The 6,461-nt window shown below is 44.1% G+C and overlaps 1 pseudogene; it reads left to right on the top strand.

Annotated features, from left to right (window-relative positions):
• Window positions 1–1,744: 1,744 nt before the first annotated feature.
• On the top strand, window positions 1,745–3,725 carry LOC119360609 (annotated as a pseudogene).
• Window positions 3,726–6,461: the final 2,736 nt, after the last annotated feature.

The raw sequence follows: 6,461 nt of genomic DNA, 5'->3' as shown, positions 1-6,461 counted from the left end.
GGAGCGGTTGACGAGGATAAGTTACACATATGGTAAGTATTCTATGGCCATATATTCTCTATTATAGTACTTACTCCATTCCTAAATATGTCTTTTCAAATATAGTACTACTTACTTCATTCTTAAATATATGTCTTTTTTAGATATTTCAATATAGACTACATACAAAGCAAATTAAGTGACTCTACGCTTTGAAATGTGTCTATATACAACCGTATGTAGTCCCTATTAAAATCTCTAAAATGTCTTATATTTAGAAACGGAGGGAGTACTTTTAATTATTCCCAATGGGAACGTCTTGGTAGGATCTCTACTCTATATGGTACTGAGGAATAATTCATCAAATCTAGGTGATCTCATGCTTAGAGGCCGCATTTTTGTTTTGCGAGTTACTAGATCATGATCGTGCGCGTTACTGCGTTCGTTCATTTTTTTGAGAAGTTAGAGTATTGTGTAAATATTTGAAAAGATAAAGAAAATATATTTACTTAAAATACCCCAATATTAGACAATGATACAAATATAATATGATAGTAAGTAATACTTGCTAAGGGGTCAAACTTTGATGCCCATCCTGTTGTGACATCACCATGACAGCTCAAATGACACAAAATAAATAAGCATGTATAAAATATAAATACCCACCGAAGCTTTAAAGGATAACCAACATAATTTCAAGAGTAACATTTTCAGTGTTTCATAGGCATAACAGTTTTCACAGGGGATAACGTTTTTCTTACAACATAACACATAAAATATCAAAGAAGAGTAAAAGAAAATTTAAGTTTTTTTACACATATATGAGTGAGCGACAATTTTTACAAAAATGTGTATGTTTGAGATTCCCTCTTTACACCTCATATCGGATAGTTAATATGATTATGGTGTGGCTTACATAATGAGTGCTAGAGAGAATTGAATGACTTAAGCTGCGTGCTTTTTCTGTCCATCGAACTTTTCAGGGCTCAAAACCTCTCTATGGTTTCTGAAATATCTGATGGTTCAATAACAAAATGGTCATCTACGCATACTAAATTGGACAAAGCAGCATGGTTAGTAGTGCAACGTGGGCAACTATTGCAAACCAGACCCATAGTGCGATTCGAAACTTGTGTTTCTCACTTTCCAAGAATATATATCGAAAGGATAACTATTGACATAAAGAATTTTTGAAGGAAATAATGGGAGACTTACTACAGGTGCATATATGAGATAGGCATTCCAACCTCACCAACTGAGAGACACAAAAACGGATGAATTGATTATGTCAAGGCCGCCACCAAAGAAGCATATCTAGACGAAACTAATGAATACATTTGATTTGCACATGCTTCTTGGCATGCCTAACTTAACCCCAACAAAAGGCGATGTGCATATGTCCGCATGTGCATCACACACGACACGAGGTAAAACTCCTCCACCACCCAGTAACCGTCGGTGGTCACGCTGAGGTCGGCACGATTGCTGATGCCCCCGCCCGCGATCTGGCTGTAGAACCCGGTCTTGCTGAGGAACTACCACGTGTCATGTGTGTTCACCTGCGCGGGTGCTAGACGGCGTGTACTCCCGCGTGAGCACGTGGGGGTCGACGCAGTAGACGTCGTCAAAGAAGATGTACCCTCAGGCGTCAGACATCTCCTTGTCGCCGGCGATCCACCGGTTAGGAACCCCAAGCTCTCCTTCCATGTCGGGCTGAAGTAGACACCGAGGGGCAGCGGCTGCGGCCCGGAGATGGTTCTTCGCCATGGCCATGGTGGTCCCTATGGCGTTGGTGGCGGTGGAGGTTGGTAGCTCAGTTTGCTTTCTTGGTTTCTTGAAGAACATTTTTTATGTCATACACATGAAATTTTTTATTACATTTTCTTGGCAACAACATGACAAAAAATATAATAACATTTCTACATATTTGGAATATATTTTGTAGTGATTGAACAATTCTTCCAGAAGAAATATTTTTCCCCCGCGGGAGGGGGGGGGGTGGAAAGATTTTTTAGGAGTAACTGGACATTTTCTTATTTAACAACACATAATATTTTTACTTTAAACAGGGATTTGAAAATTGTTAGAAAGTACCTATGAATTATGAGAATTAATAAAATAGGAAACATTTGTTGCGCTAAGTAGTGTCTAGCCCAATCATGAGACCCTGCAGGCGGAACAAGCTCTGCCCACGAGCGCCTTATAGCACCTCCCACGTCCATCTACTCTCGTACCTAGACCACCGAAGTTGATATGTGGATCTATGAAAATAATCAGAAAAGGTGGCCACCACATAGTTTGTCCCCAATATGAAGGTTCGGTCCCTCTTGAGCGATTATGTTATTGTCTCTGGTAGCGATCGATCTAACCTCCTCATCAAGGTTCACCCAATGTCCCAAGCATTTCTTTGCCTCGTTTATGTTATTGTCTCTAGTTTGGTGTCTCTAGTTTGGTGACACCGTTTTTTCAAAACCATAGTGATCTAAAACCTCGGCAATGCATACTTCAGTTTCTAAAAACCACAGTTTTTCTCACTTCGGTTTACTAGAAAACAGAGGTTGAGAGATCTCTTTCTCAAATACTAAAAAGAGCATGGTGTTAGGCATACTATGGTTTATAGAACTGTGGTATTTGTTGATGTCAAACACATCAAACGTTTTAAAACCTTAGTTTTTTAAAACATGTTGACTTGACTGTATTCATGGATGATATATTCTTATTGCAGAAATGTGTGGAAGATAGGCTCAGCGCGCTGACCGACGACATCTTAATCTCTATCTTGGTGAGAGTCGACATTGCCACGGCAGCAAGAAGTAGCATTTTGTCAACGCGGTGGAGAAACTTGTGTGCTTACTTCGTAATCTCAAATTTCATGCCATGGACTTCCTTAGCGCCCCATGCGAAGGAGCTGCACGCCACATTGATCAAGCAATGGCGTCTCTGGTGAGAGCTACTAGCAGATTCTTGGCTCATCCACGCAGGAAACACACCACTAAAAAGCTATGCCTTGAGCTCTATCTCACCGGCAACTACTCGCATGACATCGGCCTGCTGGCTGCAACGCCATTGACAGTGAGATGGTAACAGATTTCGAACTCGCCAGAGGACTCCGCACACGAGGTTATGGTGCAGCAAGCTCAGGATATGGGTGGATTTTTCAGTGCCTTTCCTAGCATTCTTCGTTGCCTCACAAGGCTCCATCTACAAAATGTTCGGTTGGTCGAACGGGACATGAATCACCTTTTGTTCGACTGCTGCACCTTCGTCTGGACCACTACAACACCGGGGACTGTGCTGTATGGAAGATCAATGCGCCACGTTCGAATCTCAGAGTTCTAGAAGTCTACTTATCCAGGTTGAAAAGAGCCGAGGTGCTATGCCTTCTAAAACTAGAGCAGGTCCGCTGGCAGGCTTTGTTGTTTTATGAGGCCCCCTTATGTTTTGGTTATGTCCCGTCACTCAAGGAATTATCCCTCGTCTGTGATGCAACTTTCATTAACCAAGACTTTAGTTTAAGCCAGGTTCTAGACGATGCCACAAACATACATACTTTAACCTTAAACTTTCGAGGAGAAAAGGTAATTTTAGCCGATAGCTTTTATATTGTGGTTGTGTGCTATTTCGTTCGTACGAACTTAATGTTGGACTAGCACTAGGATTGTTCTAGTTTTGCTTGTTCATAACTTCACCATGTTATTTGCTTTTATTTACAATTTATAATTTCCATGAAGCATCTCATTACTTAGCAAATGACTAACCTGGTGCGCACATAACTTGCATCTATGACATACATATGTACAATTATTCTATTTTTACCTCTCCTTTCTTGTTCATCAGATTTGGATGCAACCAGACGGAAAACAACTATGCACTGCATTCAACAAGCTAAGAAAGCTGACCATCCATGGTATCTTTATAAAATTTGACCTATTATGGACATTAAATCTCATCGAAGCTGCTCCATCTGTCGAGACATTTGATGTTGAGGTACTTCTACTCATTCTTTTCAACTTTTAGTTAGAATGTGTACAAGTCTATCTGACTCAAAGCACCATCGTAATCTCTTTGGCTTTGATTACAATCCTACCATAACCCCTTATAATTTAGGTATTGCTGGTTGAATGCAGATGTTTGAACATCCATGCCAGGAGGGTGATGAAGCAAGAATAAGATGTTTTGGTGCTCAGAGAGTGGAACCTTCATGGAAGTTGTCTGGGTTCACAAGCTGTCACAAGTGGCAATTGAAAGAGTTCTAGTTAGGTGGTTTTAGGCCCCTACTGGAGCAACACTTTTTATTTGTAAGTACTGTTATGTGTCGAGCTCCAGACTTGAAGACAGAGGGTCAATATCCATGCAAGGGTTGTGACACAAGAATCCCAATACCTCCTCCGGTAGGGGGCTTCTTTCCAACTTTCAGGGATGCCCAAGAAGCAATAGCCAAGCAACTTAGAGAGAGGGCCCGGTCCTCGGCACAGATAATTTTGCGTAGTGGTTCGACATACCCCTCGTGGGCAACCCGATCATATATTTATTAGCTAGGAGAGTACAAGAGATCACGATAGTTGCGATGTACTGTGTAATGTGAATTCCAGGAGTAACTCTCTTTGTATTTTTGGTATCATTTCATCAAAATCTGGTTATAATTAATAGATGAGGCAAATCATTGGTCTGTATTGCAAAAGCAACTTATAAAAGTTGTACAAATGTTGATTGCCAATGCAAGCTCATCCTGTCATGTGTTCACACTTTTGTGCAGGCTCTTTGTGTCTTGATAAAAGGCCACAAGAGAAGTTGGAGACCCGTTAGAGCATCTATAGTCGGACTTGACAAGTGTGGTCCCTCAAACGCCCACGAACGCGTCCACGGACACTGTCATTCCTCAAGTTCCCCTTCTCACAGCCGGATACCTCAATTAACATACCTCAAATCCATATAAACTCATGCAACTACGTAAACGATGCATTACACACATTGTCCGGCTACTACATCAGGACATGCCATCGGACTACCAAATATTGGCATGTTTAATCTGCATGCTAGCTATGGACTAGAAGATCATCCACGACTATCCTTGCCCTTCCCGGCGCCCTTCCTGTCCATCTCCCGGAGTAGCGGTCGAAGACGCGGTATAGATCGAGCTGGATCTGCTCATAGCCGGAGTTGTCCGACCCGTCGATGTCCTCCTTCTCCTCTTTGGAGGCAGTCCGAACATGGCATGGACCGCCCGATTCTGCTCTCAGTCGAGGGCGCATGTGTTCCTCCGCTGCCGCTTCTTAATAATGCGGGCCTGGATGGCTTCCTTCTCTGCGGCTGCCCGCGCCGCCGCATCAACCGCCTCTGCCACCGCCATGTCGGTTGCGAGGCGGGCCTCCGCCGCCCTCATCCTCTCCTTCCCACGACGGGCACACCGGTCCCGGTAGGACTCATACTCCAGCGGACTGGTGATGGGGAAATGGAGATTGGAAGGCTCCCAAGAGGACCGCAATTATCCAGCACATGAGGATTCGAGCGCCCAATGCGCCACGCAATGGCCTCGCGCCAGACAGATCATGACGTCGGTCGGGCGTTATCCTCCTGGGGAGCGGCGGAGTGCAATGCGGATGGCCATTGCTTCCTCCAAACGCACAGGACGACACCCCGGTCAACGGATCGGTACAGGTCATCGTCGGATCCACTGTCCGCCATGCTGAAGAAGGTTGGAGATCACTGAACGAGAGCTTGGGTGGCGGAGGAAAGTGGAGGGGACTAGAGTGAAGTGGCTAGGGTTTGGCCCGGATAACGGATGGAGAGGAATATATGTGGGGTCAGGTTGACCAGCGTGGGCCCCGGTGCGATGTGGCGGACTTTCCTGGGCATTTGGGTTGGATATGAGAGGTGTCGATCGGTCCGGGCATTTCAGACCCGTTTGAGGTGCCCGTCTGGATTGCTTTTCGTGGCCGATCACTGATGGACCCGTCCGCCCGGACATATAAGGGAGCTAGGGCGTCCGGCTATAGATACTCTTATGTTATTACTCCTTCTGTACCTATGAGTTTGGCGTAAATTTCACAGCGCCCCCAAGGAGAGCCCATGATCATAATTAGCTTCCCAACATGGAGCCAAACGTGTAAGGATTTGTAACAACATGCAACTACGGTAGCCGTAGGGCATCTTCAACACTAAACCTCAAATTTACTTCACCATCTATCCGTATATTGGGGCCAGTCCGCGGATACTGATGTGCCAAAGGCCATGATACAAGCTTTCCACTTATATTTCAACCTCTGTTTGAACTAACCGGAAGGAATTAATATAAACACGGCTGATTTCATATAAACCGGCCAAAATTCATTACATTCTTTTTTTACAATTTTTAACTAAAAACTATACCAGACTAAGGTAACACTAGTCTACAGCCGGCGCCGGTGGATATACATTCCCACGACACAGATACCCTTGACTAGTCTATGGCCGGCCGCGGCGGATCTTCATTGTCTTCCGCA

This window comes from Triticum dicoccoides, chromosome 2B (genome assembly GCF_002162155.2).
Source record: "Triticum dicoccoides isolate Atlit2015 ecotype Zavitan chromosome 2B, WEW_v2.0, whole genome shotgun sequence".
In the NCBI taxonomy this organism is placed as follows: Eukaryota; Viridiplantae; Streptophyta; class Magnoliopsida; order Poales; family Poaceae; genus Triticum; species Triticum dicoccoides.
This window is presented reverse-complemented; position numbering and strand designations above follow the sequence as displayed.